Genomic DNA, 14,634 nt, shown 5'->3' with positions numbered 1-14,634 from the left:
TCACCTCCACCCTATGAAGAGGCGTCTGAGTAACATTTTAATGGAATTAATTGAGTTATAGCTGGATAAGGCTCTGATTTCATCTGGGTTTTTGAAGGAGATCACAGAGGCTAAAAGAATATGGTATTTCTTCAGCAAAGGAGGCTTCTATTTCCTTCAGTATCACACTCTAAAAATGAATCTAATCCCTAAATTTTATGGCCAACCATGTAATTAATGCTGTTGAGAGTTTTTGTCTCATTGGTTAAAAGTATTAGAGATGGAGGAACCTTGAGAGATCTAGTCTAATCTGTTCATTTTACATAAAGGGAAACTGAGGTAATGGGGTGCTAAGTAACTTGCAACAAGGAGTCTTTAATGGGTGGTAGCAAAACTAGAGCTCAGATCTCTTGATTTCTTAGTTCAGTATTCTCAATCTAAACTTCTGGAAGCTGATGAGGGAAAAGAGAACTAGCCCTGAAGTCAAGAAGAACTGGGTTCAAATACGGCCCTGAATATGTATTACATATGAGATTATCACCTCTCTGGTCTTCAGTATTGAAATGTAAAAAAATGATGATGATAACATCCCCCAGCCTACAGCTTGTTGTCCAAATCAAGTGAGATAATAATAGTAAAATTCTTCTGAAATCTTAAAACACTATATAATTGCCTCTCTCTTTTTATTTGGATCAAAACTGGTTTATTTCATTGGTATAGAAAGTAAATAGATCAGAACTCAGGCCCTCCTCTCTTGAGGGTACCTCACTGGCCCCTTTTATTCTTCTATATTTAATGTTCTAGGGATAATTCCACATGTAGATAAAATGACTGATTTTTATATTTAGCTAATAGCAGTAGCGTGTCAGCCCATTCTCGCTAGGCTCACTTAAAGCATCCTTGGTACAACTCCAGCAGCAGACAGGATGACAGGGATGATTTGCATTTTACTCTCTTCCCAACATGGTTTGATCTCCTTCTCCAGGTTTATATAGTTTAAAAGCTTTTCATTCTATGTAACCAGGAAATGATGACTCTTCACTAGAGTTCCATGTATTAAAAATTGATTGTTAAGTTTTTATCAGTCAGTGGGATGTCCTAGCAGTTATGGACAACAATTGCTAATGTTCTGGTTCTGGTACATTTTATTAGTTGAGTTCTGCTCTATAATTCGAGGAGCTGCCTGTTATTTTGTGAAATGATGTTTAATTTTTGCTATCCAGTCATCTCTAGGTATACAGTAGATATTAGATCTTTGCAGCCTGCAGTGTTATATCACATAATTTCTACCAATTCCTTGACTAGTAATTATCATCACCACTACTATTATGTTTGTTTTGATTTCCATCATGTTGTGAGCTGAAACTAACTCATTCTCATTGCTTGGTTAATCCCTATAACATTTCAATTAGGAGAACAAGAAAGGTGGTCAGCCCTCAAATGATTCATTTGCCATTTAATCTTCAATCTCTTACAACCATACAATGACAAGTATAAAAACGACAGTGGACAGCTGTGTTCCCTAGTTGCTACCCAATTCAGGGTCATATCCACCTGCCTTTTGCCTCTATGCTTTATATGGTGTATAGTGTGCCCTAATGTGGGCAGACAGCAAGATAGAAGGGTGCATCTGGGAACTGTTCAGTCAGTGGTCATTTAAAAGTAAATGATAATTATTTCTGACCCAAGTGCAAGGAAAGCAATTAATCACCCAGGCCATAAAATTTTTTCAAGGGCTCTGCCAGGTTTAGGACTATATTTCGGAGAGTGAGATCAAAGTGACTATCCAGGGCTGAAGATAGAGTAAAGATTTTGTATCAGTTAGTCAAATTGCATTTAATTAAATGCCTGCTATGTGCCAGACACTGGGCTAAACAAGGAGAATATAAGGAAAGGCAAGAGACAGCCCTTGTTCAAAATCTAACAGACACACACACACACATACAAAATTATATAAACAAGAGATACACAGAATAAATTGGAGATAATCACAGAGGGAAATTAGCCTTATGAGGGATTGAGAGAGACTCCTTGTAGAAGGCTGAGACTTGAACAAAGCCAATGTAGCTCAGAGGTGGAGATGAGGAGGAAAAGATTCCAAACACTGGGCCCAGCCAATGACTGGATGGAGTGTCCTGTGTGAGGGAGAGCAAGGAAGGAAGTGTCACTGAAATGTGGAGCAGGTGGGATGAAATGAGGGTTAAGAAAACTGGAAAAGAAGGAAGAAGTCAGGTTATGGAGAGGTTTTATGAGCTAAATGGAAGATTTTCCTTTTTGATTTCTTTAAAATAAAGCTTTTTATTTTCAAAAATCTGCATGGATAATTTTCAACATTCACCCTTCCAAAGCCTTGTGTTCCAAATTTTTCTTCCTCCTTCCCTCACTTCCTTCTCTCCTAGACGGCAAGTAATCCCATATATGCTGAACATATGCAATTCTTCTCTCTCTCTTTCTCTAATATATATATATATATACATATATATATATATATATACATATATATATATATATCCACAATTATCATGCTGCACAAGAAAAATCAGATCAAAAAAGGGAAAAAATGAGAAAGAAAACAATGTAAGCAAACAACAGGACACAAAAAGGTGAAAACACTATGTTGTGGTCCACACTCAGTCCCCACAGTCCTCTCTCTGGGTGCAGATGGCTCTCTCCATCACAAAACCAGTGGCCTGGCCTGAATCACTTCACTTTTGAAAAGAGTCACATCTAAACAGAAGATTTTCAGTCCTGGAGGAGACAGGTAGCCCTGGAATTGAGTAAAGCGTGGGGTGATGGGTGTAGATGTGGACTTTAGGGAGTTAATTTGAAAGCTGATGAAAGAAGAACAAGAAGTAGGAAAGGACCTGAAGCAATGAGATTAAGCATCAGACTATTTCAATAATTCAGGCAGGGTGATGGAGGTGTCCAAGCAGCCAAGAGGGCATATATAACAGATGAGGGATATTATAAATATAGAAATGACAGAACTTGGCAACTGATTGTAAATGGGGAGTGAAAGAGAGTAGAGACTCAAGGAGAGTACTTGGGTTTTCTTTTTTAAGTAAAGCTTTTTATTTTCAAAACATATGCATGGATAATTTTTCCACATTGACCCTTGCAAAATCTTGTGTTCCAATTTCCCCTTTTCCTCCAATGATCTCATTGATCATCTTATAATCTTGTTGCTATGTACAATGAGCTCCTGGTTCTGCTCATTTCAATTAGCATCAGTTCATGTAAGTCTCTCCCGGCCTCTCTGAAATCATTTTGCTGATCGTTTCTTATAGAACAATAATATTCCATAACATTCATATACCATTTTTTTATTTTTATTTTTTAAAAAAATTTTTTTTATTTTAAAATTTTTTATTAATGCTTTTTATTTATAAAACATATGCATGAGTAATTTTTCAACATTGACTCTTGCAAAACCTTGTGTTCCAAATTTTCTCCTCCTTCCCCCAATCCTTTTTCCTAGATGGCAAGTAATCTAATACATGCTAAATATGTTAAAATTTAAATTAAATCCAATATATGTATACATATTTATACAGTTATTTTGTTGCACAAGAAAAATCAGACTGAAAAGGAAAAAAATGAGAAAGACAAAATGCAAGCAAACAACAACAAAAAGTGAAAATTCTATTTTGTGATCCGCATTCAGTTCCCACAGTTCTCTCTCTGAGTGCAAATGGCTCTCTTTGTCACAAGATTATTAGAATTGATCTGAATCATCTCATTGTTGGAAAGAGCCACGTCCATCAGAATTGATCATTGTATCAATTGTTTCTTATAGAACAACAATATTACTTAAATTCATATACTGCAATTTTTTCAGCCATTTCCTCACCGATGGGCATCCCTTCAGTTTTCATTTTCTTGCCACTATGAAAACAGCTGCCACAAACACTTTTGCACACGTGGGTCCCTTTTCCTCCTTTAAGATCTCTTTAGCATACAAGCCCAGTAGAAACACTTGTGGGTCAAAGAGAATGCAGGTTGATAGTCCTTTAGGTATAGTTCCAAATTGCTTTCCAGAACGGTTGGATCAGTTTATAACTCCACCAACAATGTGTTAGGAGCACTTGAGTTTTCGGCCTAGAGATAGCTAGGTTGCTAAATGGATAAATTCATTAATATATCCATGTGATAAGATAAATCCCTAAGAAAAACCTAAGAGAAGAGAATTTCAAGAAGAGAACGACCATCAATATCTAGTGCTGCAGAGGCATCAAGAAGAATGAGGTTGGGGAAAAAGATACTAGATTTAGATCATTGGTAACTTTGGAGAGAGCAGTTTAAGTTGGATGATAGAGCCAAAAGCCAGATTGCAGAGAATTATGATAGAAAGGAAAAAGAGAAGAAAGGTAGTGAAAACATTGATGTCAGAAGAATTTCTAAAGGAATTTAGGCAGAAAATGGCACAATAGCTAGCAGGGACGGATGGATCAGAGGGGCTTTTGAGGATGAGAGGGGAATGGGCTTGTCTGTAGTCAGGAGGCAAATCATAATCGAAAGAAATCATAAATTTCATTTGGAGATTGGTGAAAATAAAGATGTAATTTTCCCCCCATTCAGGTTCATAGACTCTTTGGGAGGGTCCTTGGATCCAAGATTAAGAATCTGTAGTTTAATGGGTGGTTGGCTTCAGAAATCAGACTTTGATTTGCCTTTTTTTATCCTATTGTTGGGGAGAAAAGTTATTCAGAAGAATTTGAGGAGTCCCATGTGGAGATGGAATAGAAGGCTGTCTTTAGAGTGTGATTTCAGGCCTCTGGACAATAGTTTGGGAACCACTAATGAAGTTTGTTTTTTTACAGTGTTAGGTTAAGATTTTACCTTAATATGCAATAAAATAAAGACTAGTATTAGAGATAAGAGAGCTAAATTCAAGTCCTAATACTTAGAAACACTATGACTCTAAGCACATTTTGAGTCTCAGTTTCTTTCTCTTAAATGAGAATAATTATACTTTCAGTGAGGAAAGTGCTTTAAACTTTAGAGTCTTTAGATAAATGCAAGTTATTATTATCCTTATTAAAGTGAAAATATTCCTAGCACCAGGAATATGTTGGAGCTAGCTTGAAGAAGAGAGCTAATTGTTAAATTTCCATTGTGATCTTTTAAACCCTAGAAGGGTGAAAAGGCTACAAATCAGGGCTTTATTTATTTATTAAGTGTTTAGTATTAAGTATTAGTATTAACAAACAAATGGAGAAAATGTCACTAATACAGGTTAAACTTAAAAGTGTTCAGTGGTAGGATTTTTTCCCCATTCAGAACCAATTGTTAAAATTTTACGAGCACACTTCTGCCAATATTGGAAATTAACATATTAGTTTTAATATAGTAATGCATTAGTTGGGGATGGGGTAGGGAGCATTTGGACTTTGGTAGCTTTATACACCATTAAGATTGAAAAATAAAGTGGATTTATTTTAGCTGCAAGAGACCTGACCCTTGTTATCCAAGGAACATTGGCACTAGAAAAAGAACATTTAAAATAAATTCTTTAAAAATTTCATAATAAATAATGAAAAATAAAGCAGATTTGGTTGGGATTTTATTATAAAAACTGAAACAAAAATAGGAAAATAAATATTAAAAAAGCTACAATTGCACTGTTGCTGTTGACTAATTCTGAGAACAAAGGATGGATCAAATTTTGATTTAGGGATGTGGTAGATATATTCTGACACATGGTACAGTAGAATGATAGAGCACTGTGCACTTCACTTTTGATATCTTTTACTTCTTAGATCATAAAATGAGTCAGTTGTACAGAAAAAGTATGAGGATTTCATTCATTTCTCCAAGGGCCACTCTTCATCTTTTGATATTCAAATGATTTTCTTTTGAATATCCTATCAACAATTGGGTAGTGATTGACCAACAAAGAGAGAGAGAGAGAGAGAGAGAGAGAGAGAGAGAGAGGGATTGACTTACAGGATGCATTTGAGTGCGTTTACTTTTTATAAATACATAGTTAATTTGTGAATATTTTCTACTTATGACAACTTTTGCTTTCCTCCTTAGTGGAGGAAAGTCTTCCCCACTGATGCAGAAGAGCCACTCTAATGCTATTTAATATTAGATTGTATTCTCCTTGTAAATATTATTAGGCCCATTTTACATGGGAATAATCCAAGGATTCAGAAAGATTAACTTCAGAAAAGGAAGTGCACCATATAATCTAACCAGTAACTAAAAAATTGATCTCTTCTATTATATGTCCAATAAATAGTCATTCAGCTTCTACCTAAAGACCTCCAGTGGAAGGAAACTCCCTATCTTTTGACACAACATAAGCACTTGTAAATAAAGCCAATTGGAAGGATATTGTTCTTAATGCAAACCAAAATTTGCCTTTCTGCACATCTGCCCAATGTTTCTGATTCTGTCTTCCTATACCAAGAAAATTGCAGGCTCAGGAATACACCAGCTAGTAAATAGTATACAAGTATCTTGAGGACATGGATTATTTAATTTTTTTGCATTCCCAGAATCTAGCATAGAGCTTGGCACACAATGAGTGTTTGAGAAATATTTATTGGTTGATTGATTAATGGAGCTGGGATTTTTACCTAGGTCTATTGATTCTAGTCCAGAGCATGTCTCACAACACCACACTACATTTCTCTTAATCAAGCAAACACTCTTTTTAAGAAAATCATTTAACCTCTCTTATGCATATTTTAAATAGGAACATGCAGATCTCATAACAGAATTGGAAGAAAAGAGAAATTACGTGAAAATGATGGATTTACTTCCCCGAGTCTTGGAAAAAAATGATTGGAGGAAGACCAATTCAGTGTACAGATTTCTAAGTTCACAGGATTTTAGGATTAGAGATTGAGAGCTAGAAGGAACCTTGTTGACTAACAAGTCTAACCTTATCATTTCAGATAAGGAATCTAAGGCTCAAGGAGAAGAAATGACAGCTGATGATTACCAGAGGCAGGATTTGAACCCAGATTTCTGACTCTCAGAACTTGGCTTTAGACTGGCCAGGAAAGCTTTGATTCATTTGCACAGCCAAGACATTGTGTTCTAGCCTGGGGGGAAGTCATTTATGTCTAAAATGATTAATTACCACTGGTTACTATCTGCCTGGGCTTTTCACACTGTTCTTCGGCTTATAGTCCTATTGGAGCCAAGTTTTGGGCATCGGAGAAGGTGTCCACTGCCATCTCACCTCACTGCCTGCCTGTTATTCCTGGTCTTTCTCTGGGCTTACTTCCTGAATCCATGAAAAACCTTCACCTTCCTGCTCTGATGATAAATTACTCAGATGAGAATCACCTCTGGCCTAGTTCTTTCCCCTTTTTATTTCTTTAAGAATTGGAGATCTGGTGTGGGGAATGGAGAGATGGGGTTGAGTAAAGGGTAAGGCGTGCCTTAAGGATGTGAAAATGTCAGATAAAGCATGGGGTACGATAGGTAGATATGGTAGATATGACAACCTTCCAAATTCTGAAGTATATAGAATCATGCTGTATGTCATTATGGACTTGATTGAATCCTGGCTTTACCACTTACTATCCATGTGAACCTGGGCCATTCACTTTTCACTTTCTGGCCACAGTTCCCTCATCTATAAAATGCAATGGATAGAACCTTTCATTTAGAATGAGGAATAAGTCAATTCCAACCTAATCTCAGACACTAATTGACTGTGTGATCCTGGACAAGTCACACAACCTCAGTATATTTCATCTACTATAAAATAGAGATAATAATATCATCTATTCCCCAGGGTTTTTGTGAAGATCTAATGAGGAAATATTTGTAAAGTGCTTAGAACAGTACCTGGTACATAAGCATTTAATAAATGTTTTCTTCCTTTCCTCTTTCCTTCTTTCTCATTCTCTCTCTTTCCTCTCCTTTTCTTTCCTTCATTTTTTCCTTTCTCCCTTCTTCCCTTCCTTCTCTCCTTCCTTTCTTCCTTCTTTCCTTTCTTTCTGTTTGCCTGCTTTCCTTCCTTCTTGCCTTCCTTTATTCCTAACTCTCTCTTTAATTTCCTCCCTTTCTCCTTCTCTCTTTCCTTCCTTCCTCTCTCCCTGCCTCCCTACTTCCCTTCCTTCCTTTCTTCCTTCTTCCTTCCTTCCCTCCCTCTCTCCCTCCTTCCCTCCCTCCTTTCCTCCTCTCTTCCTCCCTCCCTTTCTTCCTTCCTTTCTTCCTTCCTTCCTTCCTCCCTACCTTTTCTCTCTCTTTCCTCTTCTCTCTCTTCTTAGGTCTGTGGTTCCCTCACCTTCCACTTTGGCTGCTTAGTGCCCTCGTTGTCAGGGTCTTACCACCTGGGCTTACCACTTTCCACTAGGGCTCTTGCAGCCTCTAGTAAAAGCCCATGTAGGAGAACAAGAAGAGTTTCCCAAGAGAGAGAACAATGAGTTTCCTGGATGCTTCATCTCACTGATGTTGGGCATATCACCATAATTACCTAAGCCCTGTTGACTTCATGGCTACCTGGCACTCCTAACAGTTACTAATACAGCCCACTCTAAGAGATTCTTCCCACAAGAGCATATAAGACAGGGGAATACTGACGCTGCCCCATGGGGAAGTCCACTCAGGGTAGCCGACTGCCCAGAGCTGTGCTGTTTGGCCACATAGGGATCTTACCTGGCTTTCTTATCTTCCTTCCTGACACTGCGAAGTCCAGCTTAGAAATAGCATCCCAGAAGACTAAGCAGCCTCTGTGGGGCTGCCCATGTCCTTGTCAGAGTATTGACATTAGCTGCTGACTTTCTGATGGCAAAACTCTCCCTCCCTCCCTCTCTCAAACATAATCTCTGGAGAGGCTCTGACAAACTAATTTACCTCAAGGTGTAAATGGCTGATAAATTTTGAAGTGTTAACCTCTCCCTTCCAGGGGGTATTTTCATTGGGAATAATGCAATGTTGTATTGAGACACTCCACATTTCCATTCTGGGCATTTTCACTGGCTGATCCTTCTCCCTCTTCATTGCTACCTCCCTGGCTTTCTTTAAGTCCCCATCAAAACCTAACTTTTGTTTTGTTTTGCTTCCCTCTATTGATTATCTCTAACTGATTCTCTATATATTGTTTGTTCATAGTTGTTTGCATATCATTTCTGCCATTAGACTGTGAGCTTTTTGAGGGCAGGGGCTTTTGCCTTTCTTTGTATCATCAGCACTTAGGACAGCGCCTGCCACATTGTAGATGTTTAGTAAATACTTTTTCCCTCCTGAGGCAATTGGGGTTAAGTGACTTGCCCAGGATCACACAACTAGGACGTGTTAAGTGTCTGAGATCAAATTTGAACTCAGATCCTTCTGACTTCAGGGCTGGTGCTCTATCTACTAGCTGCCCCCTCAGTAAATACTTATTGACTGATTTAATGGCAACATTTCAGGTCCTTATGCTGGACCTTTTTTATGTCTGAAATCACTTTGAACAAGAGTTGAAGATTTAGTTAGAAGGTATCCCAGACATCATACTTTTCCAATATCCTTTTCCCATTTTACAGGCAGGAGAGGTCATACAAGCTCACATGGACAGATTTGAATAAACAGTCATACATGACTGAAAAACTCTGCTGCCTTTCTGCTTCCATGTTTGTATAGCTGATGGGGAAAATGGGATGGACAGAGAAAACTTTGGTAAGAGGGATGTCATTTTCTTGTTTGGGGAAGATGAGGAGCTAAGGTAGCACTAGCATAAGTACCTGATTAAATCATTTTGGGGATGAAGAGGCCAGTTAAGAAAATTCTTTGCCTCTTCACTGATTTTCTCCTCACCAAAGAACCAGGTAGAAATATAAAGTGATTTAGCCTCTAATCATACTGTTCTGTGAACACCTCCTGAATGTTGGTATCTAGAATACTGTCCTTTTGTGTCCAGAAGTTATAGCTTATCTAGTTGCCGAATCTTGCTGTTTCTAACTTTACAACATATTCAATCAAATCAAGTTAACAAACATTTATTATGGAATCACAATGTTCCAAGCACTGCATTTATCACTTGGATTGCAAATGTAAGCATAAAGAATAACATTTTGTCCCTTGGGTGGGGATCAGCTTCTGGATGGTGGGGGGAATGACAAAAGATGAAAGGAAGGTGAAAAGGCTGGGGAAGGGTGTAGATGAAGGTCCCTTCCAATGAGGGCTTGGTATTTAGAAAGATTTGAGAGTTAAGAGTGTAGCCTAGAGAGGAAGAATCATATGGCTGGCCTGAGTGTTCCCCTTAGAATGGAGTTCTTAACCAGGAGATCATTGTACACGGCAACAACAGGATTATGGGATGATTGATTCTGATGGATGTGGCACTTCTCAACAATGAGATGATTCAGATCAGTTCCAATAATCTTGTGATGAAGAAAGCCTTTATACCCAGAGAGAGGGCTGGGGGAACTGAGTGTGGATCACAACATAGAAAATTTTCATTCTTTTTGTTGTTGTTTGCTTGCATTCTGTTTTCCAGTTTTTTTTCTTCTTGATCTGATTTTTCTTGTGCATCAAGGTAATTGTATAAATATGTATACATATATTGGATTTAACATGTATTTTAACATATTTAACATCTATTGGATTAGCTGCCATCTAGGGGAGGGGGTGAGGGAAAGGAGGGAATAATTTGAAACAGAAGGCTGTGCAAGGGTCAATGTTGAAAAATTACCCACGCATATGTTTTGTAAATAAAAAGCTTTAATAAAAAATAAAATGGAGTTCTTAGATGAAGCAGCCAATCAAAGGGAGAGGGTCCACAGCACCAGATGGTATTTCCAATGTAAAAAGTCCATTTTGAAGTGAACTTTCAGGATGGAGAGTAGAGAAAATTTTGATTTGACGTGAGAGATAATGTGTCATAGTGGATAGAAAACTGGGAAGATCTGGATCTCCTCGTTTGCCAGAAAAATCATAAATCTGTCTCTATTCTCTTACTTAACATCTACATTTTCTTTTCTTTTTTTTTCTGAGGCAATTGGGGTGAAGTGACTTGCCTGGGGTCACACAGCTAGGAAGTGTTAAGTGTCTGAGGTCGCATTTGAACTCAGGTCTTCCTGACTTCAGTGCTGCACCATTTAGCTGCCCCAGATCTACATTTTCACTCTGAAAGAGAATTGCTTTCTGAGTTACATGCTTCCAAGATGGCACAATGGAGTGCTGGGTCTGAAGTCAGGAAGACTCTTCTTCCTGAGTTCAAATCACTTACTACCTGAAACCCTGGGCAAGTCACATAATTTGTCTGTCTCATTTTTCTCATCTGTAAAATAATCTAGAGAAGGGAAATGGCAAATCACTCCACTATCTTTCCCAAAGAAACCCTAAATGGGGTCATGAAGAGTCATGACTGAAAAACCACTCAATCAAGTATCAGTTACCCTTGGAACCAAATGTGAAAACACAAATCTGTACCCAGAATTTGCATGAAGGAAATACACCCAGAAATCTACAGATTTCTTAAGTTATAGAGACCAGTTCTAACATAGTTAAAATTTTTAGCTCCTGCCCATCAAATGGCTTTTGCATTGTTTGCAATTTGTTGCTGCTTGATTATTTTTCTGTTATATTCAATGGCCCCCAGACTGGGAATTGAGCTTTAAAATAATTTTGCTAAAGTTATTATAAAAGTATTTCCTGTCATGTTAGAAGTCATGCCAGGCTTTTTGCTGAAAATTTCCCAGGATGGAAGTATCATCTTTCTGCCTTCTGAGGTGGTTGGATAATCCAGCAGATGCTGGAAGGTCCTTTTCTCTTTCTATAACCAACTTTTGACATAGAAAGAAGTCTCTGGCACCAGTTCATGACCTACATTGGAAAAGCTTGGTCTACTTTGACCCTTTAAAATGTTTGTTTCTAAAAGCTCACTTTTACTGATTGAGTCTTTGAACTATGGTGTAATTATAAGACATGTAGGATGATGTAAGCTCCTTGGGAACAGTAGAGATTGGTTTATTCTTTATATTTATATCTCCAGTGACCAGCCTAGTAGGCATTTGGTAAATACTGTGTTGATTGGTTGTAATGAAAATCATACTAGAAAGATAGGGGGAAAAAAAGATCTGGGTTCAAATATTGCTTTGATTCTTACTGACTTTGTGACCTAAGTGATGTCCCAGGTAGTCCTCTGAGATCATAGGAGGTACTGAAATCCATTGGTCCAAGGAGCTCCTTATTTAGGAAATCACAGGTTTATTAAAAAAAAAAAAACAACGGTAAGATACAAGGGAAGGTTGCAAGTGGAAAAATCATTCTCTGTACTCAAAGCAGCACAGTTTCTTACAGCTCCAAGGGAATCATCCCCCTCAACCTCTGGATTCTCTCACAATGGGAAGGAGACATAGTTACTTTAAAAGCCATGGCCTTGGGGATTTATGAATGCCTGAGGCAGAGTTGTCTGGAATCTTCTGAAAGCCTTTGCCTTGATTTTGGAGTCATCAGGGTTCAGTTGTGACTTACAGGATCATAGATCTGAAATTACAAAGAATCTTAGAATTCTTGGAGGCCAGCCCCCTTATTTTATAGATGAGGAAACTGAGGCAGAGGGAGGAATTAAATTAAATGAGATGTGCAAAAATGTTTGTGGCAGCCCTTTTTGTGGTGGCAAGAAACTGGAAACTGAGTGGATGCCCATCAACTGGGGAATGACTGAATAAATTGTGGTATATGAATATTATAGAATATTATTTTTCTGTAAGAAACAATCAGCAAGAGGATTTCAGAAAGACCTGGAGAGAATTACATGAACTGATGCTGAATGAAATGAGCAGGACCAGGAGATCATTATACATGGCAACAACAAGATTATGTGATGATCAATTCTGATGAAGGTGACTCTTTCCAACAACAAGATGATTCAGGCCAGTTCCAATGATTTTTTGATGAAGAGAGCCATTGGTCAACCACCCAGAGAGAGTACTGTGGGAACTGAGTTGGATCACAGCAGAGCATTCTCACTTTTTGTTGTTCACTTGCATTTTGTTTTCTTATTCATTTTCTTTCTTTTTTTATCTGATTTGTCTTGTGCAACAAGAGAATTGTACAGATATGTTTACACATATTGGATTCAAAATATTTTAAATATGTATAACATACATTGGATTGTTTGCCATCTAGAGGAATTTCACTCATTTTAAAGCTGAGGAAAATGAAGTCCACAAAATGAAATGATGAACCACAGGTAAGTGACAGAGACAGGATTTGAACTCAAGACCCCTGTTTCCAAAGCTAGCATGCTTCCCTTTATGTCACCTCTTATCTGACAGTTTTGTCTGGGGCTATTGAGACTGTAGTGATCCACAAAGATTGCACAGCCAGTGTGTGCAGAGGCTGGGCTGGAGCCCACAGCTTCCTGACAGAGGCCGGCTTGCCAACCTTTATTCTAGGCTGGGTCTTCACAGATTTTAGAGCGGGAGAGAGACTTCTCTAAAAAAGGACATTTTGTCCTTTTTAAAAATAAAAACCTTTTTTCTTCTGTGTATATTTCTGATAGTTGCTGTCAGACTGGCTAGAGATAAAACCTTTAGATTTTTGGTTGTACCTTATTTGCAGTCTCCAGAGTAGAGTGATTAGGACGTTGGTTTTCAGGTGAATAGAAAGATAAAAACAAAGAGTGATAGAAAGATAAATAGATAGAAAGAGGAAGATCGATAGAAAGATAGATGACAGATGTACAGATAAATTTATAGACAGATAAAGGTATGGATGGGTAGAGATATAGATGGAGAGATTGTTGAAAAACAATAAAGATCTACAAGTACTGTTGCTTGTTCTTTCCTGAAGACCACCATGACATCAGGGAAGTGATTCCATGTCATGCATGTGAATTGGATTTAAATGAGGGAGAGCTGGGCAGGGTCACCTGCCTCACTTTCCCCTCCAGAGCCATCGGGGTCCAGGGGCCAGGTATAGATCAGAAGGACTGGAGATGGCCCTGGATGCAGTGGGAGACTGCGGCCTTTTTTGGTTGCAATTATGGATAGATGGACAGACATCCATTGAAAGAATGAGAGATAAATAGATTTCATCACAGATAGATAATAAAATAGATGATCAAGGTATGATAATAGACTGATAGAGGTATAAATAGAGATTATAGATAGATGGAAAGATAACAATATAGATAAATGGTCCAGTAAATAAATAAATAGAAAGAATGAAAGGTAAATAGATAGAGGTATGGAGGGTACTTAGACAGAGGTATAAATGGATAGACAGATAATAGCGGTATAGATATATGAATAAATAGATAAATAGAAATATGGATAGATTGATATCCATAGATAGAGATAGATATAGAGGTTGATAGAGATAGGTAAAGATATAGATGAATGGATATATGATAGAGAGCTAAGTATGCATAAATGAAAAGAAAGGCAAATAATAAGATGATACATAGAAAGAATAAAAGTTAAGGAGATATAGATAGAGGTATGGATAGCTAGATATATAGCAGTCTAGATAGATAGATGATAGATAAATATATAGATATATATATATATATATATATATAAATTGACAGACAGGGAACAAGTGGATTAACAGGAAAATAGATAATAAGAGATAGATAAGGATATAGACACATTAGATAGATATATAAATAGATAGATAGATAGATGGACAGATAAAAAGTATAATATATCTGTCACTTATCTGAGCAGTAACATACTGGTTGTGAGGACCTAATAAAAT

At 37.5% G+C, this 14,634-nt stretch overlaps 1 protein-coding gene across 1 annotated transcript in view; it reads left to right on the top strand.

Moving 5' to 3' along the window:
- ANKS1B (ankyrin repeat and sterile alpha motif domain containing 1B) overlaps positions 1 to 14,634 on the top strand; it is a 1,349,660-nt gene that overhangs the window by 26,397 nt on the left and 1,308,629 nt on the right. The window lies entirely within an intron of this gene.

The sequence above is a fragment of the Antechinus flavipes genome, chromosome 5 (assembly GCF_016432865.1).
Source record: "Antechinus flavipes isolate AdamAnt ecotype Samford, QLD, Australia chromosome 5, AdamAnt_v2, whole genome shotgun sequence".
Lineage (NCBI taxonomy): Eukaryota > Metazoa > Chordata > Mammalia > Dasyuromorphia > Dasyuridae > Antechinus > Antechinus flavipes.
The sequence above is the reverse complement of the archived record's forward strand: the minus strand, read 5'-3'. Positions and strand labels throughout refer to the sequence as shown.